The sequence below is a fragment of the Squalius cephalus genome, assembly GCF_949319135.1.
Source record: "Squalius cephalus genome assembly, chromosome: 20".
Classification (NCBI taxonomy): domain Eukaryota; kingdom Metazoa; phylum Chordata; class Actinopteri; order Cypriniformes; family Leuciscidae; genus Squalius; species Squalius cephalus.
Genome location: NC_137141.1, coordinates 26,404,193 through 26,430,990, shown reverse-complemented (window position 1 = coordinate 26,430,990; position 26,798 = coordinate 26,404,193). Strand labels below are relative to the sequence as shown.

General features: G+C 38.0%; 1 long non-coding RNA gene across 2 annotated transcripts in view; it reads left to right on the top strand.

Moving 5' to 3' along the window:
- Window positions 1–26,798, top strand: part of LOC307148102 — a 136,376-nt gene that overhangs the window by 34,482 nt on the left and 75,096 nt on the right. The gene's annotated exons all lie outside the window — the stretch shown is intronic.

Here is a 26,798-nt window from a genome sequence, read left to right as displayed (position 1 = left end):
GCCATTTGAAATTATAGGCAACCACTGCATTTTAATCATGATCCAAACAAAGATGTGACTCGCATGTAGTATGACATTTTTTTTTTTAACATTTAAATTAGAATGTATAATTTCAAGATTAAAGCAAAAACAGAATGGTCTGACTTTAGCTTTCTGAAATTATGCTACATAAAACATACCTGCACAAAACAAAACAGCAGACGGACGGAATAAAAATGCGAATTCACTCTCTGGCGCTTATGGTGCTTATGAAACAGAAGCGATATAGTGTTTCCTTGGTTACCGCTGTACACAAAGCAGATCTGCACTTAAACACTAAGGTATAGTGGAGGATCTTTCCGAATTTTAGATAAGACCCGCCCTCTCCACTTTTTGAATAAGATTGATTGATTCACCAGAATGATTGACAATTAGGAGGACCAATAGTATAGGTGATCCACCCGGAAGTAAAAAATCCTCCATTATACCTTTAATAGGCATTATACGGAGGTAAGAGGAAAGAAAATAGTTACCTTCATAGATACATTCATATAAACCCCCCACCCATAATTCAATCATAAAATTTTCCGTACAATATTTTGATCATCGCAAACAATGAGCTTGCCGTGCCTTATATTTTCTGTGCTCTCCTCTCCTCTTTGCATCCATCTTCAGTGTGTCCCTAGAGATCGGCCAAAAACAAACCCTCTGGTTGCCGATTGTTTGTTTGGAGAAAAAAACCCTCTGATTAATGGCCGTTCGACATCACAACATTGTAGGAAATTCTAATTAAAATTTAAATAACAATTCACAGGAATGTTTATCTAGAAAGCAATGCAACATTTTTCATGTTGGAGGTTTGTAAAGGTATGAACCTGGTTCTTCCATATTAAAGGGATGATTCACCGATTAGTATAAAGCTTTGTATCAGTAGAAACCCGGTAGTATTTTCGAATGACTGTGCTTCCCTCCGTCATGTCCCCCTGAGACTTGTGTGTCTGGAAAAAAACCTCAAATGACGCAAAAATCGTAATTTTGCGTCATCTAAGGCTTTTTTGCCAGAGGCTAGAGACTACAGCCAGTAGTATAGGGGCTAGTTCTGCATGTTTTCACCCCGCCCATAGGGGGGTCTCACGATAAAACGGCGTCTTCTCAGTTTCGAGTCAACTAGTAGCCTAGTTGTATCATTTCTTCCGATACTGCCCTCTGTAACCGTTAGGCGTGGCTTGGGAGTGGCCTCGTAGGGTAGCGAAGCAAGTGCATTCTGGGAGTTGTTGTCTTTCATCCACATGAGCCAAAAATACATTTTCTGGCTTGTCTCAATCTAGAAGGCACCAACTTCTAAAATAATTTCACATTTCTACTACATAAATGACCCAATTTAAATACACATTCATCTTTCCAGCGGTGAAATATCCCTTTAAGGATGTTTTTGAGGGTCGTTGGGCCTCTTAAAAAACAGACCATGAGGGTTAAATTGCCATGGAGCTAAAAAAGCTCCCATCATGTTTCAGTGTAAATCGTCAGTCTGTCCTGTTGTGTTTGAAGCATTTTGTTAGCATATTTATCATTGTGTGGAACGCTTCCCGAAACTGTCGCTCCATATTTCAAAGCCAATGCATACTGAGCTGGGTGTCCCTTTAACAGATTTCATCCAAATACAAACACCACATGGTCACATACAACACGAGCCTATTTTTGGTCACAGTCTCTGAAAGACCTTAAAGATTGCAAACTTGGAGGTGGAACATTCCAAAGTCTCATCAAGGCATGCAGAACGGATTCTGCTAATCCAATGGTGGAGTTTCTTTCATCTATTGGCTTTTGCCTGAGAGCGCTCTCATCTGTTTCCAGTGTGAGTCCTGAGAGAAAACAGGCAGGTGGGCTGTGTGAACGCTACACATCAACAGTCTATCCAAGAATAGTTTAGCAGATCTCACACAGTTTACCATATCATTTTTTTCTTGCCTTGTTTTACCAGGTCCATGATCAGGATTTACGTTATTTACGCCCATTGTAAGGGTGAAAAGAAAGTAATTTTAAATGAAGTAATGGTGTTTGTGTACGACTCTGAATCCAGTTTAAAATTGATTCTTAACTAAATAATGATAAATAACTGAAGACTTTATTATTGTATTTCTTTTTTGGTTTATTTTCTGTTTTCAAATACAATTACTGTTTTCAGGAACACAAGTAATGCATCATGATGGAGCTTTTCGATTAAGCTATCCTCAGATTTTTCACATTGAACTAATGATAATTTCCCAACTTCCCAAAAAAGCATATACAAATCATTGGTTTAGACCCTGTCACCCTCTTTCCAGCATGTATCCGGCATATGAATAATTAATATGGTAGCTTTTTTGGACCTTTTGCCAGTTGTATTTACACTGTTTTTGTTGATTTTGCTTTCTTTAGTAAATAAATAGTGCTCAATATTCTGTACATTTACTTATAAAACAAGATAATATTGGGGAAAAAAACACCTAAATACATTTGCATAGAACACTTTTTAAAATGTTATCTAATCTTAATCTAAATAAGCACTTTTTACAATAATGGCAACTTGAAATTTTAAGTTTAGAGTAAATTAATTCAAAAAGCCATGCAAACTTTTTTTTTTTTTTTTTTACATTATACACCTATTTTTTTCAAAGTCTCTGTAACGCAGTGGTCTTAAAATTAGCATTAATTTGTGATATTATTTTAAAACGGTTACAAGTTGTTGACAAAATTTCAGTCCAAGTTTTACAACTGAAAGGATTGCCATTAATTCACATAGCTGTGATAACACAAATTTCCTGATCGGTTTTGGTTTCACCGCTCTCCTTGAAATAGAAAGTTTTGTCAAAGTAATTGACTTTTCAGCTTTTCCCGAGTTTATACACTTATCTCTGCTTCTCAGCCTTGAGGGAGAGAGAGACTGTGAATATACGCGCACTGAATTATTTAAGGCAGATCTTGTGATGGCGGAAGATTCAGACAGCTGATTTTGGCAGCCATTAGAATACCTGTCAATTCACACATTCTGTGCTGTCTACCAGGTTTAGACAACTCTCCTGGTTTTTTTCTGTCTTGGCCAGAAACACAGCCTGGCAAAGGACCAAAAAAAAAAGAAGCGCAATCACAAGACATTTCTTCTCCAGGCGAACTTTGCCAATCTAAAGTTGCCCGCCTCCTCACTCGCACTAAAAGATCTGCTCACATCGTTCCCATTCCCATCACCTGCACTGCTTACCTGTTTCATACCGGCGCATACAATATATCCTCATCCTTTATCCCTAATACTCATCTGAGCTACTCCACTCCTATTCCCCTGTCCGTTCTCACAGGCTCTGTGAAGTCTCTTCTCTCTCTTCCGTCAAACTCTTCAGTCTCTTTTCCCTGTGCTACTCTCACATGTCAGTTTAATGATTCTCTCCTTCTGCTGTTGATTTACTCAAATATTCTTGTCTGTGTTTCCTGTTTTCTCAGCACTCTGCTTTTGCTTTGTTGTTTTTGTTTCCTTCTGTCTCATTTCGTTCCCATGATGTAGTCTTTTGTTTTATTTTCATTGGTCAGTTTTCTGTAATTAATTGCTCTTCACACTGTTTTCTTGTTTATCATACTCTAGGCAAGTTTAAATTCAAGAAATTCCTATAATAATAATAATAATAATAATTATTATTATTAGTATTAGTAGTAGTAGTAGTAAATAATAGTAATAATTACTTCTACTAATAGGCTAGTAATAACAATAATAACAACAACATAAACAACAACAATAAATAAATGCTTATTAATTGTATAATAATAAATGATTTATTAGTTTTTGTTGTTGTTGTTGTTGTTATTACTAGTAGTAGTAGTTGTTATTATTATTATTATTATTATTATTATTATTAATATTAATAAATTACATTTCCAGAAGTTAATAATTATAACAATAATAACAATGATAAAGACAAAAAATCTTGAAAGTTTATTTATTATTATTATTTCTTATTCTTATCATTAAGACAATTTTAGTAATATTAGTAATAATGCTAAGCAATACAAATGTAATATAAGTCCAAAGGAACATATTTCTGGACGTATTTGGTATCGGTTAAGGGCACCTCAATGGGGAATGTGGGGGTACGTAATAAAAAATTGGAAACCTAGACAGCCAAATAACCATCATTCTTCAAATAAAAGCAATAACATCACACAGTGATGGTGAGACCGGAGCTATTCTGCCTCATTGTTGATTTGAACACTATCATCTGTCTCTGGCTAATGGGATTGCTGGTGTGAGTCTGGCAGTGAGCAGAGCTAAGTGTGCCTGTGTGAAGGGTTACGGCCAGTGCGCTCACCCTGCTTGCAAAGAACGACCAGAGACATCCAGCATCCAAGTCAAAGCCAGACACTCACAGTCAGAGCGGGTACACTCGTCTAGACAGAACTCAAGGTGTGTATTGTAATGATTGTGTGACTTTTAGTGATGAGGCTTGGCACAAGTCACGGCCTGTCTTTGGCTTACACTTGATATTCAGGGTACAGAGAGTGATCCCTAAATGCCTGAATGGATAAACCAGATTTTCAAGATTTTAATTATTCTGCTTCAAATCATTGTCATGAGAAATCCCCTGATATTTTGACATCTTTTTTTACGAGTTAGTCTGAAGGTGACTCAGACAAGATGGGGGACTTTTTGGGGGGTGTTTCATATCGGAAATGTCCCTTGTTAGACATCAAGATGTATTTGCTGTAATTATTAATGTCATCGTCTTGTACCCTGACACAAATGATTAACAAATCATGATGTTCAACAAACAGAATGTTAACAAGCAGAAACAAATACAAAGACAGTGATCCTGGGGCATTCAGCTGAAAACCTCTCAAAAATAACAAGGAAGTGGTGAAGCGGGAACGGTTTCAGGAGAAATTCTTTACAAAACAATGAGGTGAGACTTTCCATTCTAAAACAAAAATGAAAGAACCACCTAGTATTTTAAGAGACTGTAAAAACTGTAGGAGTGACTCACATGTATTGACTGCTGTGTTTATAGTGGTTGAAAAGCCCTGAAACGTAAGCCAAAAAATTATTTCACTTTCTTTCTTAAAGTTGAAGTGTGTATTTTATGTGCAACTTGCATCACTAAATTGAACTTCAAACACAAAAACTGTTTTCAAACAGATTTCCCAAAGTCAAGTACCATTGGTTGGCCAAACAAATAGCCCCGCCCACAAACTCACGTCATTTGTTTGAACGAATGTTGTTGTTGGGCTAGTCAAACAAAAGTATTTTGTTTTGTTTTAGTGGGAAATCGACCCTTATAAATGGCTTATATTTCCATATTAATCTGGGATAGTAAAACACATTTTAACCGAGGAAAAAATCACGCACTTCAGCCCTAACCATCAATGGCTGTGGATCCAGACGAGCAGCAAACGAACTACGTTGAAGGCAGATGCTCTTTGAGCTGCCAGACCTTTGTTGCTCGGTGGAGAACAATGAATAATTCTCTTTATGCCTCATGTGGGTGTGAAATGGGGAGAGAAAATGGCAAGAGTATTATGTGTTCGCCAGATCAAACAGCCCTGCAAGCTCTTTATGATCACCCTTACTAACAAGGTACCAGCACAAAGGCAGAAAATCGCAGGAATGTTTGTTTGCATACCCAGCCCTAGTTAGACATCCTCAACCTCTAGCTAAGGTTACGCGCATGTTTGTCTGTTTATGTGTGTGCGCGCATGTGTTTGGTTCCCCGGTAAGTGACAGCTGTGTCTCTTGTAAGACGTCTTGTTTCTTATCCCGGATAAACATCCTCTATTTGTCTGACGCTTGGATATTTGTCAATACGTCTGCTTTGATGGAATAAATTTGATCTCTGTGTTATTTAAGGACGTACTTTACCCCGTATGCAAAAGCTTCAGAATTTTTTTTCTCAAGGAATTAACATTGCATTTAAAGGGAGATGCCAAAAAAGCTAATTCTATTATCGTTTATGTTTGAGCTTGTTTGAGTTCTTTTATGATATTTTATGGTGCTTTTTCATTATCTTTGAAGCATAAGAAAAAGTATTCACCTCATGAAATTAAAAAGAGTGGCCAAGTTATTCTTCAAAAATTAACCTTCGTGTTCTACGGAAGATGGTGAGTCACTGGTTTGGAATGATAAGAGGGTCAATCAGTGACATTTGTGACAATGATTAGAGTGTCCATGATAAAGAAAAGAGAACATATTAAAAATCTAGTGTGAAACACATACAAAGTTCTTAAAAAATGTAGTTGTATATCAAATTAATTTTAAGTCAGAAATTAAAAACATGGTTATCATAGAATAAGTTTAATTAGGTCATCACTCATCATGAATTGCACTTTTATATATTTTAGGGGGGAAAAAAAACATTGAGAGTGAGCAATTGATGATATAATTGTCATTTTTTTTCCCTTTAAGTCTTAATAAAGTTTTAGCTTTATAAAGGAGCACTATAACCTCTCTTTCTTTGTCTGTCTCTCTTGGTCTTGTTATACCTAGGCACCGGTGTCTCACTAAAATAATTCTTCCTCCACTTTCCCACTTCCATCCGCTGGGCACATTCCCAGACCGCACTGGTGCCGGAGACAACCAACCACTGTATTACATGCACAACGACGTTTGCATCCATCACAGGGCTGCCTTTTCACCAATTAACTTACAACTTCATGAATGCTCGATAACTGCGCTTTTATGTCCAACTTTTTTGATGACAACTAAATAAAGGAATTACAAAGAGTAGGCGTCCATCAGCAAAAGGCTGTAATCAATCCTAAGAGCCCCCCCGCCATGATACGGGGTCTCGCCGAACACAACTGTAGTGTAGAAACAGATCTAGACAGGAAGCTTTATTATTACAGAATGTGCCAGGAGGTGCAGTCACTCAATGAGAAAATGATGCAGTGTGTGTGTTTAGCGTGATTGGGTTTAGAGAGAGAGGAATCCAATAAAGAAAATGGAGAAGGCCTTGTGTAAAGTGTAGAGGGCGGGCTGCTCTGTAGTGTATTCATATTAAAGACTGCAATGCTGGGAGGGGAAGTGATTACTGTCAGTAACTCCACAGGAAATGTTGCATCTTACTGACATTTAGAAATCATTTCAGCAGCTGGGAACAATAAAAAAGTGAGATTGTGCAATAATTGGCTTGCCTCACAGGCTTACAAACGGGGGAGAAAAGAAAAGAAAAAAAGCAATAATAGATGTTACCTCCATTTCCCCGCACACCCCCCGCTGCTTTAAAGCTTTATCACTTGTGAGACACAAAAGTAGATTCAGTGTTTAACAAGCTTGGGTCGTGTGTGCAAATGTTTTTTGTGCCGTGTTTCAGGTTTGGAGGGGGAGAATCATGTTGTTGTTATTGGTATTTTGGGGTTCAGAGAAAGCAGGGAGTGAAGATAAGATGGGAAAAGTATCAAAGAATGTGCTCGTCAAGTTTCTGTTTTATACATCCCACAGAGTTGTTTTGTTTTGTGACATTTAGTTATAAAAAGATACTAATTAATACTAAAAGTTGAACTAATTAAAAAATTTAATATTCTGGTAATATATTATATATTCTAAGTATATCATTTTCCTTATTATGAGGTATTTTTAAACTTTATTGGACATTGCTTCAAATCAAATTACAGGATATGCCGATTAATAAATGTCATTTAATTAGACCCTAAAATAAAATGATTATTTTGTAAATGATTGTTAAATGCGAAAATATTGAATAAACAAAGTTTTTGAGAAGTCAAACTGTTTTTTTGTTTCTTTTGTTTGTCACTGAGTATAAGTCTACTTACACCTGGTATTTAGATGCGTTTTTGTCAGTCCGATCACAAGTGGATGATTACAGATGTTAACAGGGTCTAAAACGTTTTGAGCTTGTCCACTTCCAACCATTTCCAGAGGTAGTCGAAACCGCATAAGACCGGATTGCTTTCATAGTGTTAATGCTCATGTAGTCGAATGCGTTCAAACAGCCACAAAATACCACCTACTCTCCGCCTACTGACCTAATGCGTAAACATTACGGGAACTTTGCTAGCCAGACGGGATTTAAACTTTGTCTGCTGAAGACCCAAGTTTGGTTTGAGGATGAAAAACGTACCAAGTACAATGTTCTCTTACCATTCCTGATTTCTAGCACACACTCACTGGTCTTGAGCGTACACGAAAGCTACTGATCAACGTATGTTTTTCCATCTTCTCCGGATGTGTTTATATATGTTAATTGGTCTACCTTATTTGAAATGCATTTACCCACCCATAGACCCTCCCCTCGATAAAATCAGGAATTTAACAGAAAACAGACAGAAAACAAAAGAGATGGATTAAAACACCAGGTGTAAACGGGAATGTGTCTCCCTCGTCTACTTGTGATCCGATCGACCAAAACGCATCTTAATACCAGGTGTAAACAGGGCCTAAAACACGTAGAGATGCATTTTTTTATTAATAAAATTCTATTTGACAAAAGTGCTCCTAGAAAGTGCTCCTGACTTTTTAGAAATTTTAGAAAAAGAGCTCTGTAGTGTAACTGTCTTGTATACCTCGAGTGCTCACACTATTTTAAGTATTCATTTGAAAAGCAGAAAAAAGGGTGCTTTCCCTTGCTGTGGAGGAAAAAGAGAAAGAAAAAGTAGAGGAAGAGGAAGACCTCGCTCTACAAAAAAAAAAAAAAAAAGCAAAAGTTGTGTGGTGCAGAACACTCCGGAAGCCTGCTGCGCCAGATATAGCAGGTGAGAGCAGTCTTCCGGGAGACTTTCTCTTCTGTTACGGCTTTGAAGAGGAGTATCAAAAAGCTGCTCTCACACTCTTTCATCTCTTCTGGCCCGTGCCTCTGCTGGCCAGGTGTTTTACCCCAGAGGGCTTTCTCTAATCTCTCTCACTCTCTCATTTCACTGTCCTATAAGCTACTGTCCTTACAGCACAGGTTTGATTCTCAAAATGACTGTACAGTCTGTATGTATAGATATGCATGTTTGTGTACTGATTGTTATGGTGAGAGAAATCACAACTTTAACGTGGGTGGAATCGTGGCATTTAAAAGCATTGTCTGAACGTGCTGAGAAATGACAAAGAGTGACTGATATGACAAGAGACGATGATGTATCATAAATACCTGCACTGACAATGTTGACAATGTTTATCAGGGGGCATCTGCAGTGACATTTGAAGAGTGATGGTTTGAATGTCACTCTTTACATAATGCAGGATGGAAAGTTTCCATTTCAAGGTTGTGACTGGAGATCAGATGCAACGTCAGCTTGTCTTTTCAAACATCAGAAAATCTGTATGAGGTGTTTGCTTTCCTTCACCATGAAGCAACATGCATGCCTAACAAATCTCTGATCAGTCTGGTATTTTTGGCTGGTTTTAAGGGGATTTCTCTTATTTTTCAGCTATTCAGGCTAGGAAACCAGCTAGCCACCCAGCTAAACACTAGCTTGGCAGACTGGGAGACCAACTAGAAAAGCTAAAACCAGCAAACCAGCTTACTGTCTTAACTGGTCTGCAGCCTGGATAAACTGGCTTTCTAGTCTTGCCAAGTCGTTGCTAAGCTCAAAACGCATTTGAAAGATCAACCTGACAGGCTTTGAGACCATCAAGCCAGCTTAGGTTTTTCAGCAGGGAGACTCAACTCACAATTGATTCAAGTTTGATGTTAGCATGTTGCTAAGCTAATAACATAAAAATACATAGCTCACACTAATATTAGGTAAAATTAAACATTTTATTTAATTTGAATGAACTACTTTATCAATATCTTTCCTGATTGAATGAAATATAAGTAATAAATTGTATATTTATACTCATTTCTCTCTCCGCCATCCAAGTTTGTTACAATGTAGTCGCCTTATCTGTAAATTAAATATTAATAAACTAAAATAGTATCTCAGTAATACTAAAATAACTGTTTAGAAGGCTTCATATGGTTAGTGCCTTAGGCTACATCTACATTAATCCGGATACATTTCAAAACGGGTATCGTTTCAAAATGCTCTCTGTCCACACTAGTGTTTTCCAAAAGTTTCTCAACCACATTGAAACGTCAGAAAACACTAAATTCACCTTACTGCGCATGCTATTCTTCTGGCAGGATTATTTTTTATTAAGCAAAATATCTCACCATTCATTGATGCTTCCAGGTCGATATCTATGGTCATATCTATGGTTATATCATGTAGGTTATATCTATGGTCTAAAACGCAACAGCTCACATGTTTCTGTCATCTTTGTAGGACTGTGATATGAAGAGTGTACAAAGTAACAAATCTTTAGCAACAGTGTGAAAGTAAATAGCACATACTGTAACAGGCACAATAGCACTATAAACATACACATCTATCGGTTCAATATGCCTCACATGACTAAACATGCGTCATTGTTTTCAAATACCTCCGTCCACAGCCCACACTACAACGCGAAAACTACATTTTCAAATTTATCTACTTGGGAAAGTGTTTTCAAAAACGCTGTCTCAGTGTGGACGAAAGGTCAAAAAGGAGAGAAAAATAAGATGCGTTTTCAAACGAAAACAAATTAGTGTGGACAAGGCCTTAAAATGTTGTTTAGAAGTGCAGGTATACCCTTTCATTCATATTTGAATTATGCGTGGATAAGTGCTTTATAAATAAGAAAAACCTCTCCTCATGGACATCTGGAACAAGATAACTACATGTTCAAATAAATTATCAAAATGAGACGCATCACTAATACTATCGTAATTATGTGACACTGTGGCACATGAGAGCTGTTTTTGAATATCTGGTCATGCCGCTCCCGCAGCGGACCATTTAGCAGTGGCACGGTAATATATAGCTGACTGTAAATTAGTCTTAGGGGAGTACAGAGACTTGTTCAGGTGGGCCGCTCTTGTCAGTTAAACCACAAAGATAATGAGACCATAACGATTCACCTGCACTCTGCCTGGGCCATTAGTGATGACATCACACCTGTGGGACACAAAAAAACAAGCGGTGACGGTCAGACGGCGAAGAATGGGCAATTAAAGTGTGATTTCAGACCCCTGCAGGGAGGAAGGGAGCGCATGGGGGGGAAAAAAAAGCTGATGTAGAACGAGACAGCCGGTGGTGAGAGAGTGACTGTGAGTGAGAGAGTGGGCGTGTCGTGTCTGTCAGCTGTGCTTGGCTCTGTCCTCCCCCTGATCAGCGCTGGCCCAGCCCGCCGGTTTCCAAACAAACTCGCCGGAACATGTTGCGTGCTCGGCCGTCCCTGCAGGCCCCCCTGCCGCGCTCCAAAGCTGCCGGCCACAATGCAAGCAGGTGGCCGTGCCGCCTCGCTCAAAGAACGGGCATGCTGAGTGGGTGTCAGGCGACAGAAAAAAAACTTCCAAAAATCCCCACTGACCTCCAGCCTTGCCTGCGCTCGCCAAAAAACGGTGACAGCAGTTTTGGGTTGTACGCTTTTTTTTTTTTCCGCTTTTTGTGCGGCGGCGTATTGTGCGACACAAGTACGAGTTGTCATTTGCTCAGCTTGTTGTGGCGAGCGGGGGTTTCGGTCTCCTTTTCATGTGTGCATCAAAATGAAACTTGCAGGCCTGGGCCAGTAGCCTGACTCAGAGGGTAATGTGAGGAGCAGTGGTGGGAGCATCTGAGAGGAGTTGTAACTCTGTTAACTGATTTTTCCTCCTCCGTCGTGGTGGCAGGTGCAGAGTTCAGGCAGCTTAAGAGACAACAGCAAGCAGGTGATTTCCACCCTGACTCACACTCGCACTGTCTGATTCCCCATCTGATCACGGTATCTCTCATCGTTCAGACAGTTGTTGTTTTTTTTCCGCAGTTGAGGCAACCGCCACTTTACCACAGTACTTTAGCGTTTTGATTAATCAATCACAACTGAGAGACTGAATATATTTGAAGTGACACCTGCTGAAGCTTCTAACTGTCCAACACTGATCCGTTTATATGCAAAACTACAATATGCTAGATGCAAGACTAGTTGGTGGGTTGCCTGAATGACTAGATGACTATCTGGCCTTGAAGGGATATTGCATCCAAATATTAACATTCTGTCATTATTTTCCCAATCTCATTCTGAGGAAGATATTTTGAAGAATTCTATTTGAAGAACTAGGCCTATTTTTGTCCATTTACAGAAAATCAATGGAGTCCAAAGCACCATTGGACCCTACTGACTTTCATTTTGTCCTTTTATGTTTTGTCCTTTTTGTTACTAAATGATGACAGAATTTCCATTTTTTTTTGAGTGAAATTTTCATTTAAAGAAGTCTGTATGATTAGTCCAGTTTTGGGTTTACCTGGCCCTGAATGGACATGTTTCTTTTTAACGTTCTTGTATTTAAAAACCGCTAGAGAGAGTGCAATGGAATAACAAAATAAGTTGGACTATTTTTAAAGTGACCAAGAAAACAAAATGGACAATTCTTATTGTTTTTATGGAATCATGAAGTTTATTATAAGTTATTAGATGAGGATGATATAAATAATCGAGGACAGGACCATAATATGCTGGATGTGCACTCACATGAGATTTTAGCAATTAACACCAACGTTCCATATTTAAAAGCATTTTAAATGGCACATTAAAATAAAACACTTGGAAAAATAACACCTTAAAAGGTTGGGCCTAATCTTTTTATTTTACCTCAGATGCATTTTCTTCGTGTCAGTCACGGAGAGCACAGAAATGACCGCTCGAAAGACAAACAAGGTGCGGGAGTATTTTTAATTAGAAATAAAACAGAAAAGTTTTATGTAAGCTGTGCCATTTCAAACTGGCATAATTCCACTAGAGCCATACTTAACCATATTCAGCACATGCACGTGGGTGTGATAGCCGAAGCAAGCAAATGCCCATCGCATATTCACTTCACCTCCGAAAGATAACTGAGCATCAGAATCAGAATGAGCTTCATTCACCAATTGTGACGTTTAGCGACATTTAAAATGGGATTTTACTGTTTGATTCATAGATTAAGTGCTCAAATGGATCATATATACACAAGTCTTTAGAGGGTTTCTTACTTATAGACTAGTCGACTAGTCGGTTTAAAACTTCAGTTTAAACGACTTTCAAATTAGTCGATGCGCACATCCCTATTCACAGTAAGTGAGAAATGGGAGAAAAGATTGCCGTTTCCATTTCATGCTGACTTTAACTTGACATAGCTTCTCAAAAATGCATCACTTGTGGCTGGATGATAAAAAAAACTGTGAGATGCAGTGGAAAATTCTGCGCGTGATCTACTGACGTTTAAGACATTATTTTTTTGGGCGGTATTTAATGACACAAATACAGGTAAATTGACCACCACAAACCTTAGTAAATCACATTGCGTGATTCATGCAAATACTCTCCTCCCATAAATGTAGCTTCTGAAAGGGAAACTCCTACAAATGCATATGCAATATGGTCAGCTCCAAAAATTGCTGTCCATGCCTTTTCAACGCAAATTCTTCACTGTGAGTCTTTAGTAAATCCTGACAGTAGTTTTTGAACGCCAAAAGAGGGTTTGTGCTGGTGCAAGCTGTTAGTAAATCTGGCCCTAGATCTTGCTAATCCTCTAGTCGACCATTGTGACCCAACCTTAGCAGGTTTAGCAGCTTCAGTTTAGCGCCCACTTCCTGTTCTCATTCGCGAGGTCAAAAGTCTTCACGTGACAGCCCTCGTTTTCAACACTATTGTGCTGTGCGTGGCTTTCTAAGCTTCCTGGTAATGGGAACAAAAGCCCATATTGGGTTCTTTATACACATTTTTACACCATTGTCACTTTGAGCCAAGTGTCATGCAGAATTCTGCAACATTGTTCTACAATACACATGGAGGAGAACAAATGCGATAGAAAGGAGAAGACGTGATTTTCCTCAGAGAGACACAATTTGGCTGCCCGTGAGCCAGTCCAAAAATAACAAAGAACAAAGAGGGATAAATGAGAGCATTTTGAACACAGGCTACTGGCTTGGCAGAACAGGCGGGGGATGAGGAGCGCCCGTCCGCACATCTGTCCACGCAGCACGGGGTTCCAGAGACACCCACCCGAACGGGCTTAACCTTCCCTCTCCCACACCACCTGTTCATTAGCATGGGCCCCCCTACTGAGCCACAGTCATTTTCACTCCCCTCTTTTCCCCCTCTTTTCTCTTCTTTCTCGATGGCGGGAGCGGAGAGCCTCTGGGACGATGGTTTTCAGTAGAACGTAATCTACCATCTGATTCAGACCATGATGGTTGAGGCCAGCGCCATGGAGAGATATGGCCAACTTTATTGGACACGGGGAAAAAGGGACTGATGAATGGCCTCCAAATGTGTTCACCCTCAAATTGTCGGAAGTTTTTCATTTTCCATAGCTCTCCGCATCAATCAGAGCTGGCCAGTTTTTTTTTTATCTCTGCACGCCTTCATTAGAAAAAGAGAAAGACTGGTATTAATCTCATTGTTTTGTGCCAGGGGATGTCCTTGAAAACCGGCACATAGCGGCCCACGACTCCACCATTAGGCCTATTGTAATGTTCGCATTGTAACAGGACCAGTACGGCACGTCCAAGATTCCCATAAACGCATTTGATCCCTAACAGCTCTAACCGTATTAAGGGTCAATTATGTTTTTTTACGCAAGCAATTCTGCCAGTGCGATCATGGAGGCGAGGAATCTTGATTTACAGTGGAAATTAATAGGCAGGTCTACTCATTAAACGCAAAAGCACAGTTAAACAAACACGAAGCCTTAATGATTTCAATCTGTCACCCCCAGCCCCAATTACTCCGCACCCCACTAACAGTCGCGGCCCCCTGGTCGCCCTGCGTTCTGCTCCTTTGGATTGCGTAGAAATCCCTGACATCCTCCCCTGACTCCCTAATTGCTTTTCCTCAGTGCCCTGGTGATGATAGGGACGACTGGGTGACAACATCTCAATTTCTACAAACCCCCACCACCCCACCCAGATCCTTCCGTTCCAATTACCACTGATGTTTTTTTCCCCACTGTGCACATCCCCATATTAAATTTAATTTCCTGAGAGCCTGCCAAGATTCAGATTCCAAGGCCGTTTCACTTGAGTCTCCAAGCAGGTTGGAAATGAGGAAAGAGAACCGCTGTTCGGATGAGGAAGGATATGTTATTTGGACAGCATGTAGAATTGTAAGACCATCAGCTATGTATTTCATTTCGCCGAATTTAACCATTTATAATGGTTCACTAGCAATGAGATACACTATGAAAGTAAACTGAATTAATTGTCATTAAAATGGTCAGTATTAAAATTGGTAAGTTAAGTCTGCCCTCCTTGTTTATGTACATAGTTTACATCCCTCTTTTTTTTGATAAACCCTCCTTCCTGGCCCTGAATGTCAAGTTTGACAAGTATCTCTTTCTCGCTCTTTTTTTCTAAAACACACCTCAAAGCGTTTCTATTACACTTTTCACAATATAGATCACTTGTATCTTTTGCAATAGATCTAAAACATACTTGCTTTTGATAAAACTGTCATATTTATAAGTGGAAAGAGGCCAAAAGTGATAAGCAGAGGCACTGAGGAATGTTTGATATGATAGTAAAGGCGGCAGTTGCGCTTGTACAATTGCAATTATTCCTCTATAAACACACAAGCCCACGCAGTTTACTGCTCTCTGGGCACACAACAATAAACATGTAAACCTTTGAAATGCATGGTGGAGTAGATAAGATAACTTACTTTACTGGGTGTTATTTTAAATGGTTCCCACAGCCCCTCATGTTCAAAGGTCCACCGACTTAAACATCATACGTTCATAAAAGTCAGTGTGGGTTGATGTGTGACTAGCGTGAGATACACATTATTAAAGGTTTTTTCATATCGGTGACATCACTTGTTCTAGATCCTTCCTGTTGAGTGACATTTATATTTATATACTTCCTTTTTCTTAATGTCCATGAATTTTAAGGTATTATTATTTTACTTGTATATTTTGAGGAATTTGTTTTGGTCTTTTACGCAATTACTATTAAATTTTAATAACTGTAGGTAATTTTGGAAGAAAAAAGATCTTCAGAAGTACAGTGAGGAAAATAAGTATTTGAACACCCTGCTATTTTGCAAGTTCTCCCACTTAGAAATCATGGAGGGGTCTGAAATTGTCATCGTAGGTGCATGTCCACTGTGAGAGACATAATCTAAAAAAAAAATCCAGAAATCACAATGTATGATTTTTTAACTATTTATTTGTATGATACAGCTGCAAATAAGTGTTTGAACACCTGAGAAAATCAATGTTAATATTTGGTACAGTAGCCTTTGTTTGCAATTACAGAGGTCAAATGTTTCCTGTAGTTTTTCACCAGGTTTGCACACACTGCAGGAGGGATTTTGGCCCACTCCTCCACACAGATCTTCTCTAGATCAGTCAGGTTTCTGGGCTGTCGCTGAGAAACACGGAGTTTGAGCTCCCTCCAAAGATTCTCTATTGGGTTTAGGTCTGGAGACTGGCTAGGCCACGCCAGAACCTTGATATGCTTCTTACAGAGCCACTCCTTGGTTATCCTGGCTGTGTGCTTCGGGTCATTGTCATGTTGGAAGACCCAGCCTCGACCCATCTTCAATGCTCTAACTGAGAGAAGGAGGTTGTTCCCCAAAATCTCGCAATACATGGCCCCGGTCATCCTCTCCTTAATACAGTGCAGTCGCCCTGTCCCATGTGCAGAAAAACACCCCCAAAGCATGATGCTACCACCCCCATGCTTCACAGTAGGGATGGTGTTCTTGGGATGGTACTCATCATTCTTCTTCCTCCAAACACGTTTAGTGGAATTATGACCAAAAAGTTCTATTTTGGTCTCATCTGACCACATGACTTTCTCCCATGACTCCTCTGGATCATCCAAATGGTCATTGGCAAACTTAAGACGGGCCTTGACGTGCTGGTTTAAGCAGGGGAACCTTCCGTGCCATGCATGATTTCAAACCATGACGTCTTAGTGTATTACCAACAGTAACCTTGGAAACGGTGGTCCCAGCTCTGGTCCCAGTCATTGACCAGCTCCTCCCGTGTAGTTCTGGGCTGATTGCTCACCTTTCTTAGGATCATTGAGACCCCACGAGGTGAGATCTTGCATGGAGCCCCAGTCCGAGGGGGATTGACAGTCATGTTTAGCTTCTTCCATTTTCTAATGATTGCTCCAACAGTGGACCTTTTTTCACCAAGCTGCTTGGCAATTTCCCCGTAGCCCTTTCCAGCCTTGTGGAGGTGTACAATTTTGTCTCGTGTCTTTGGACAGCTCTTTGGTCTTGGCCATGTTAGTAGTTGGATTCTTACTGATTGTATGGGGTGGACAGGTGTCTTTATGCAGCTAACGACCTCAAACAGGTGCATCTAATTTAGGATAATAAATGGAGTGGAGGTGGACATAGGCAGACTAACAGGTCTTTGAGGGTCAGAATTCTAGCTGATAGACAGGTGTTCAAATACTTATTTGCAGCTGTATCATACAAATAAATAGTTAAAAAATCATATATTGTGATTTCTGGATTTTTTTTTTTAGATTATGTCTCTCACAGTGGACATGCACCTACGATGACAATTTCAGACCCCTCCATGATTTCCAAGTGGGAGAACTTGCAAAATTAACTTATTTTCGTCACTGTACATATTTCCAAGGTCTCTATTATGCATTTCCTTTTATAATGATATGTTGTATTAAAATGTTGTATTAATATATTAATAATAATTTAAGTTTAACATCTGGTCTCTCGTACAACTTCCATCTTTGGGAAATTAAGAAAATTAGGATTAAATGGGTCACTTTACAAAATGTGTTCATCAAAGTTACTTTTAATAAGAATCTCCTAATTCTCCTGATTTCATTAGTTATTGCTGCAGTTAAAAAAAATTAAGTGCAATTAAATAGCAGATTTTTTTTTAGCTAGATCTTTAAAGTATGATTTTGACAGTACCTGTGGCAGATGTTCAGTATGAGAGTGCTATTGAGAATGACTGGGTTAAAAAATTGATGGAAAATTACTTATTATTAATAATATATCTTAAGCTAATTTTCCCTAATAATAAATTACTTGTTCCTTGTCTCTTGCTTGGCCCCCATTGAAGCTTTGCTATAGCATTTTTTACACCCTTGGTAATACAACGTAATGTTGCACAGTTAGGAAAACTGGATTAACTTTTGCAAAGAATTTTAGTTAGAACTTAGTTTAGTTAGAATTTAGTTGCCTCTTTACTATAGCGGCAAGGAGGCCTTCATAAATTCTACAAGGTTTCTTATAACCAGACCTTTGACACGTACAGCACAGTACTATTATGTGCTTATTTTTATCTCGCCAATGAGCAAAAGCTCTGAAGAGAATAATCAATAGAGCAGCAGATAAAGATGAAAGCTGTTCAGAGATATTTTCTCCCACTGGGTGTCTCAAGTCACAAGGGCATTGGACAGAGACAGACTGGAATAATAGTAAATGAGCTTTTAAATTCTTGTAATAGCAGTTTTATAGGGAGGTCAAATAAAAGGAAAGTGACTGACCCTTTGCATGAATGGGCTACAAAATAGGGCCTGCAACTCCTAAAATTAAGATTTGATCAATTTGAGGTGAAATGAGATTCTTAACCTTCAGAAAATGTTGATGGTCAAACTAAATATTACATAAGCAAGTTTAGAAACCCTGCCACCAATATTTGGGAAAAGTCATAAGTTTGAAACTTTTTTTTTTTTATTGTGTTTGTCATTTTTCTAGATAAACATCAAATTTAAATAGAAAAATGATTAAATCGTAAAAAAAAAAAAGCCATATTAGGTGAGTAACTGGTCAAATTTAGCATAGTCCCTTGTTTGAACAAGTGTTGGTTTGTAAATATTGTCTACCGCTGACAGCATGTGTTGTGTAGGAAATGAAACGCCTGTTACCATATCTGAATTTCAGCTCTGGAGGCTTCCTCAGTGCCTGATACGAAAAGGAACGATGGTTTTGGTTTTTCCGTATCAATTCCAGCACTCGTCCTCGTCCATCTCCACATGTCGACATCACGAATTAAACCTTCCAGCTACAGTGTTTGAGGGCGGGTCAAAGTAGACATTGTTTGCTGGCAGCCATAGGCTGGCATTATACCCATTTGGGTTACGTTGTTATTACATAGGTTTGTGACAGGAAGTGAGTCTGGAATTGCTGACGACTTGTTTCTACAGCACAATAACCTTATTTGTCATGCACTTTGATCTTTAAAACTTTGCAGACCTTCTACATTCACAAAGAGCTATATTACACACTGCACGAAAGGTAATATTTGAAAAAGCATAATAGGGAGTTAAGCTTTTTTAAGTCAAGATGGAATGAGAGTGATATGAGCAAACAGTTTTTGTTTTTGTGAGAACTCTTGCTGCTTAATTTTGGATGTATTGTAATCTGGCGACGGTTTTTGTGGGTAGGCCAATGAAAAGGCAGTTGCAATAGTCAAGAGCATAGTCATTCCATGGACTAGTTATTCCAAATCCTCTGAGCAAAGAAAGTGCCAGTTGGTGCTGTTATGAGCTGTCGTACCGCTAGTCAAGTTCTGTACCAACTTGTTTTTTCGGTGTAAATTTTAACTAAACAACAACTCGAATATTGCCAGATTCCTAAAAGCCTTACGCTTTACAAATCGAGATGTGTTTTTTCCTCTCCTCTGTGTGTTAGACTCATCCGCATGTACCCAACCATGCTTACGGAGTGTTACCACACACCCTTTCAACACAACAATTTATTAATTACCAGTTACAGTTGCCTTTTAATTACAGACATCTCATTAGTGTCCTCCGCTATCATCCCAGCTAATCCCGGCTTTTTCCCACCCCATGCTGAAGCTTTCACAATGCCTCACGTCCGAATGGGACTTTAAACCCCCACCTGTGCATTATGACTTCAATAAACCAGTTATCAGCTCATGAAAGTGATGGCAAACAGGTGACTGCAGATTCTCGATAAGTCAGCGGCTGAGATTAGCGTTGTTTCTCAGTGGTAAAAGGGCTCCCCACCACGATGCCAGAGCCCAACCTGCGAATTTTACAGCACTCCAAAATCATTATTGGCAATTAGCGTTCGTCAGGGAAGACAGCAGCTGGATGTAATTACAGGTAGCCCCTCATTACTTGCGCATGTACTGAGAAAAAGCAGGGGGAAAAAAACGAGCTGAAAGCTGCTGTTTACCTTTATTTATTTATTTGTACAGCAAAATGTTGTGCTACGTACAGTACCTCCATTGTGGTGCAATTACTGCAGGTGCAAAGAGAGGAAGGGAAATCTGGTATTTTGAAAGAATAAGGTTTGATATTTTTGCTGTAGTGTTTCCAGCTGCGATACGGTTTTCCGCGCAGGTTTAAGACACAGATGGTTACGGCATCCTTCCAATTATCCCTGAGTCAGACTTGGATTAGTACCTTTAAATTGTTGTTTCGGGATTTTGTTATTACGTAATTAAAAATATACTATATAAAAGTATAATAACATTTAATTAAAAATATGTGATTGTTTCGAGCAGAACGAGTGCTAGATATGCTCGTAACCAGCCGTCTGGTGCGTTTAATGATGTTTACTGAGAAAACTGACAGAAAAAAAAAAATTCGAGGTTGGTGTGACCTGACGTGCTAAAGCACCAGTTGGAGCGAAAATGAATGTGTTTTTAAAAATGAGATAAATGACCACTTCAAAGGAGTTTACAGCACTCCCTGAAAACAGAGACCCGTAAAACACTCATCAGCAGAGGCGGACCGTTCTAATCACCTCACCTGAGTATCATTTGGACAGTTTGCCACCATAGAGAGCTGTTACGTGCGGTTTCAAGGTGATCCAACTCATTAAATTCAGCATTTCTTTGGCATTACACTGTATTATCTCCAAACATTCCAATCAAAAATGTCTTGCTTGTTCACTACCTTTTTTTCTCTTTTAAATGAAAAGTTCTAAAACCTATTTCTGTCATTATGTACTCCTCCTCATGTCATTGTGAACCAGTTTGTCTTCCTTTCTTCTGCCGAACACAAAAGAAATTCTGAAAAATGAGTGTTCGTGTGCTCACTACAGCCAAATGTGACAATATGTTTTTGGTGTGTGACATTGGGGAATTTTTTTTAAATGGTTCCCTTTTCTGTAGCATTATTACTTCTTTGACTTCTCTGTGATTTGCTGAGGTATTTCAAGCTTCAAAATGGACACAAAAGGACCATAGTTCAAGTCTTCTAAAATCATGGGATAGTATTGTGTGAAAAATAAACGGAAAATAAACTTGATTTACTGAAATATGTCCTAGTTCTATTTTGGTTGTCCAGTGTGGGCACATTAGCAACATTTCTAGAAGATTTCTGTTGGTCAACACGTGAATTTGCATGAACAACTTGAATGTTTTGTGTAATCTGCGTGGGAAAATCTTTTCCTTCTACACGCATAATTCACAATGTCGATTTCTATTCAAATGGCTTGATTTCAGGGAAAATGTGACTGCTCTTTAACCTTATTGACACGCACTATCACACGGTTGTGATCACTTTAGGCTGGTCCTTGGAGCGTATGACCACACTGGTGTGATTAGAACATTGCATCACATGATCAGCTGTGAACAACAGTGCATCACATGATCAACTGTGAACAACAGTGGATCACATGATCAACTGTGAACAACAGTGCATCTCATGATCAACTGTGAACAATCTGATGAACTGATAAATTCAAATCCGTTTGGCTGGCGCTGAGCCGAAACGAGACTTGCTCAGCACTTGTCATATATCAGAACTGTTCAGTGTTTTCCGCATAATGTTTATTTTATGTTTCAGACATTAAAATACACATAACTACTAGAAACACTACACACTGATGATGTCTATAGAAGTGGCAATCATTTAAACATAATTTGACAACGTGTTTTAGTTTAGTCATGTCAGAAACGCATTGTGTAGGCAACTATAAAGTTTACACTATTCTTCTCCCAATTTACCAGCCACTTGAAATATCACCATGGAAATAATAAGGTGATCTATTCTAAAATATTGGTCACCTTAAGGGATTAGTTCACCCAAAAATGAAAATTCATCATTTAATTCAGTCATTTACTCACCCTTAAGTTTTTCCAAACCTGTATGAATTTATTTCTTCTGCTGAACACAAAAGAAGATATTTTGAAGAATGTCGGTATCCAAAAAGTTGATGGACCCCACTGACTTTCATAGTATGGAGAAAAAAAATACTATGCAAGTCAATGAGGCCCATCAACTTTTTGGTTACCGACATTCTTCAAAATATATTCTTTTCGTGTTCATCAGAAGAAAGAAACTCATACAGGTTAGGACCAACCTGATGGTAAGTAAATGGTGACAGAATTAAAAAATGTTGGGTGAACTATATCTTTAAAAAAAACCTTACGCATGTAAGGGTTAACAGCTTATGAGAGAACTCTGATTCGTGAATTAACTATCTGGGTGGCGTTTCCCAAAAGCATCGTAAGCCTAAGTAGATCGTAGAACCAATCCCACCAATGGCTGTTTGAAAGAAAATAAAATAAAAATCTGTTTGAATTGTATGGCTTGGAATCTATTGCACAAGAGTCGAATGAATCACTTTTATGATAGGCCTAATTTATAGGTTATGCTACTTTTTGAATGTCAGAATGTCTTTTTTTTTTTTTTTTGGTTCCACAGAAGAAAGAAAGGCATACAACTTTGCAAACAAACTATCACTTTAACTTTACTGTATGAGATCATTTCCACGTGTCCTGTTGGTTTTTGGAGCCAAATTCTGTTAGCTGTTATATCAAAGGTGCAGACTGCAGTCATTGAATTTCAACTTTCATGTTTTTATGCGGCGGCTCAGTAAGCCAAATACTTTTCCTGTGACTATTTCTATCTTGCCCTTAGACATTTTTGAGAGATTTTTGAGCATTGAACCGCTTTTTAAAAACATGTTTTTGGCCACCATGTTTAAACCAAATACTTACATGATGAGCTCAAAGAATGGGTGTTGCAGTATATATTTGTGATGCATTGAAGAACCTGCCATGGCCTTGCCTGGATCCCCTGTTTCATAGTTAATTAATAACATGTGAGCACAGCGTCTACATTAGCAGCTGGGGGTTTGAATAACTGAATAATATTGTCCTTGGCCAGTGTAATACTGTATGTGATGAGGAGTGATGACCCCAGTGACGCTTGGTGTTTGTAAGGCAAGGGTCAGCATGTTTCTAGCACCAGGGTTCAGATCGAATGGAATCTCAACATACTGTAAACTTACTGTTAAAAGGATGTTGAGGAGTTGTGTGTGTAATTTTAGTATTTTCCAGTAAAATGTCGAACCATCCTTAAAAGCAGATATGTTTACTTGAGAAGCAAATCCAATCTATTAACCAATGAAAATAAGAATATGCTATTATTTTTAAATTTCAAGTACATTTATTTTGTTAATTTTTACTGGACAAAAAAACCCCTGATTAATACTGAATTATTTTCATTAAATCCTACAACCGCAGCAGTAACGCCATGCACATCTTGTGATCAATGCAATGCATCCCATGAGGACATTAGGAGTTGAGGAAACTCCTGATGTCGTGCAACCGAGGAGAGCGTTGTCTTCCACTCTTTCTCTCGAAACATACCCATCAGGCTGGCTGGTGGACAATTTTGTGTATCTACTGCATTTCTCAGCTCCACTGTAGCTCAGCCAACACAAACACAAAGAGCAACTGTCACGTTAAAAATGTGAAAAAAGGAAGAAGAAGAAATGTCTGTCTTTCTGGTTCATCTCGCATGTTGCGTTTCATATCATGCCACGGAAAGTTGGAACTGAATAAGAAATGACGCTTTTGAGGAAAGATCAAGTGTGTAACGATCTAACAGATGGATAGCTGACTAAATGAGCAGCTGATACATAGATAGTATTTATACATCGTGGCCAGTTAGATGAAGTGTTTTCTGTTATTTGAGATATAACTTGTGTAAAAACATTTTTGGATGAGAATCACCTCTGCAGTGTTATATATATTTAATCCCTTATTTAGCAATATTTAGTGTATATCATGCAAAAATAAGTTTTATGATATTGGCTCGTTGTGCAAAAGTCTACATAGTTTTTATTGCTTTAGGTTTAAGCAGCATTCATCTGGCTATGCAATGATGCATATAACGACAACATTTAATGAAGTGAATTTATTTTTGCAAACAATTATTGCCATTTATTAAATGAGATCAGTAAATCTGTTCTTTCTTAGTGTTGCTCAAAAACATTCGGGTTCAAAAGTACTTATTTATGACTGAAATTATCAAGCAAACAATATATTTAAATATTTGCACAATTTCTAGGTCATGTGACTCTTTATACAGATGTTCTTGTTTCCATTGAAGCACAAGATGGTGTTTTTCATTATTAGCATGCTTGAGAACATGAAGAACATTAACAAACATCATCTCATTACAGCAAAAGAGACAAACCAAATAGTAAGAATTTATGCCAATCACGTAAATGTTTTAATTCAACTTTTCACTTAAATTCTATAGGATAATAATACAATTTGTAATAAAAACATATACTAAATTTAAAAAATACAAAATGAAATAACATTTTCACTAGTAGTCTGAGACTTTTAAATTACCCACTTTACAAAATAAAATAAAATGTTGAGTTTAACCGATTTTAGAAAATAAGGGCTATAAAAAAATCACCTGTTTGGTGGCATACATGTGAAGGTTTGTGAACATACACCCACACACAACATTACTTGATTCATAATAGCCGCTTGTGCTTGACGTGTGCTGAATTACTGCATACTGCTATTTCACGTATCAGACGTGGCTGTCAAGGCAGGGGGATTAAATTATAATGGATATAGCACTTCCAGAGGTCTGATCTTGCTTCATTCTGATGAATCATGTTGAAAGATACTGCACCAGACCAGAGCAAAGTTATACATCAATGCCTCTGTTTGCTGCATCCATGTGAAATTAGGCATGTGATTTTAATTATACCATTTGTTATGTATCCTTCTCAAGTTTGGAATTGAGTTATATAAACTCCACAGAAGTGTGGAGCGTAAACATCGCGGAAAGTAATTTTCAGCCTTTTTGTCTTGTTTTCCAGTATAAACATCCTTAAAACAAGATTTGTGTAATTGTGCAAGATAATAAGACTTAATTCAAGGTATATTACCTGAAAACAAGTTTGGTGGATAGATTTTCTTCCTTAATCAAAAACTGTTCAATTTAAGCAAAATACATTTCAGAGTTTCTCACGATCATGCAAGGATGTTTTTGCCTAAAAAATAAAAGATTATTGTGAGATGAAGTATAAAATAAGAAATAAAGTCACATTATATGTATCTTACAATTATATTCTTACAATTATCTTATAACATTATATCTCGGATAATAATATCTCGCAATTGCGAATGTTACTGAGTTGAGTTACACTGTGAGATATATTGTATATAGACACAACAATTATTATTTTTTCTATCAGAAGTGGAAACGTGCTTCCATAATATTTAGATTTTTATTTTTATTTTTTACTGGAAAACAAGACAAAAATACTGATTAAGAAAAAGATTCAGTGGAGTGAAAGTGTGTGCGTTTGGGTTTCTGCTTCTTTTTATCCAACATTGGTGAAAGAAACTACAATTTTTATGTGAGGCAGTGTGATTATTTACCGTGTGTGTGTGTTTTAAGTGGAGAGCGAGAGAGATCTATTCTCGCTGCCTCTATTCAAGGCTATTATATGGAGTCAGCAGCATTATATCCACTGTCGCGGTGCACAGGACCTCACCTTTATCTTGCAGCACAGCCCTGCAGCTGTGCCTCTGGTCTGTTACCCCACGCTGGCACAATATACAGCATACAGGTGTGCTGTGAACAAACACAAGCAAACAAGTAGCCAAACAGAAAAATCCGGACTTTGCATTTAAAAGAGGAGAGAAAAATGGAGAGATGGATTAGGATACAATGCAGCAGCACAGTGACCTCTAACTAGGTTTGTGTACTAGGAACACTATTTTCAGCTTAAAAAAAATATACTAAATTATATTATAATGTATTAGGGCTGGGTTGAAAATATCGATTTCTTGATTTTAATCGATTCTCATTTTGATAAACCGATATCCATTCTTAAACCCCAAGAATCGATTAGCCTAGTTAATGCGTAAACAAAACTTCACCAAACATTGTTTGTAGCGCACTTCCCACCTAATAAATTAAGTTTTGTGCTTTGTTACTTTTGTTATGAAACTTAGCTTTCAAATTATGTCCTTTTTTATTATGAAATCCAAACAATAAATATAATTTTAGCGCTCTTTAGCCTCAGTTCAAGCAAAGCTGCAAAGCGGAGTGCGCGTGAATTAATAATTTCCTTCGCTTTACTACTAGTTATAGCACAAAAAGAACATGATTGAACATCAGAAGGTATATTGAAAGATACAGTACAACTTGCTGAAATATATCAAGTATAAAACAGCGTGTAAACAATGTCACTTAATATTAAATTTACCTCAGAAAAGTCATTGAATGTATATGTATATGTATATCCGTCATGAAAAGTTGTTATAACAGCCATCGTTTAAATGTTTATATTACAAAAAAATTATAATTGGAGTAGGAACACAATTAAAACGGCCTTATGTGCAATTTAAATGTTTGTATAGAAATTTTAACCATCAATATATTAGTTATAGATTTTTTTTCCCTTCAATTAAAAACTGACGTTCGCAGCTTGTGAATCAATTTTATTGAATTGTGAAATTTATGGCAATGCTCAGCCCTATTATGTATTATTACTATAATTATTATTTTATATAAGTGTAATATTTTCTGCTGTTATGCTGCTGAATCGCTTACATGCTGCTTTTGTGTATGTGGTCAAACTGGCC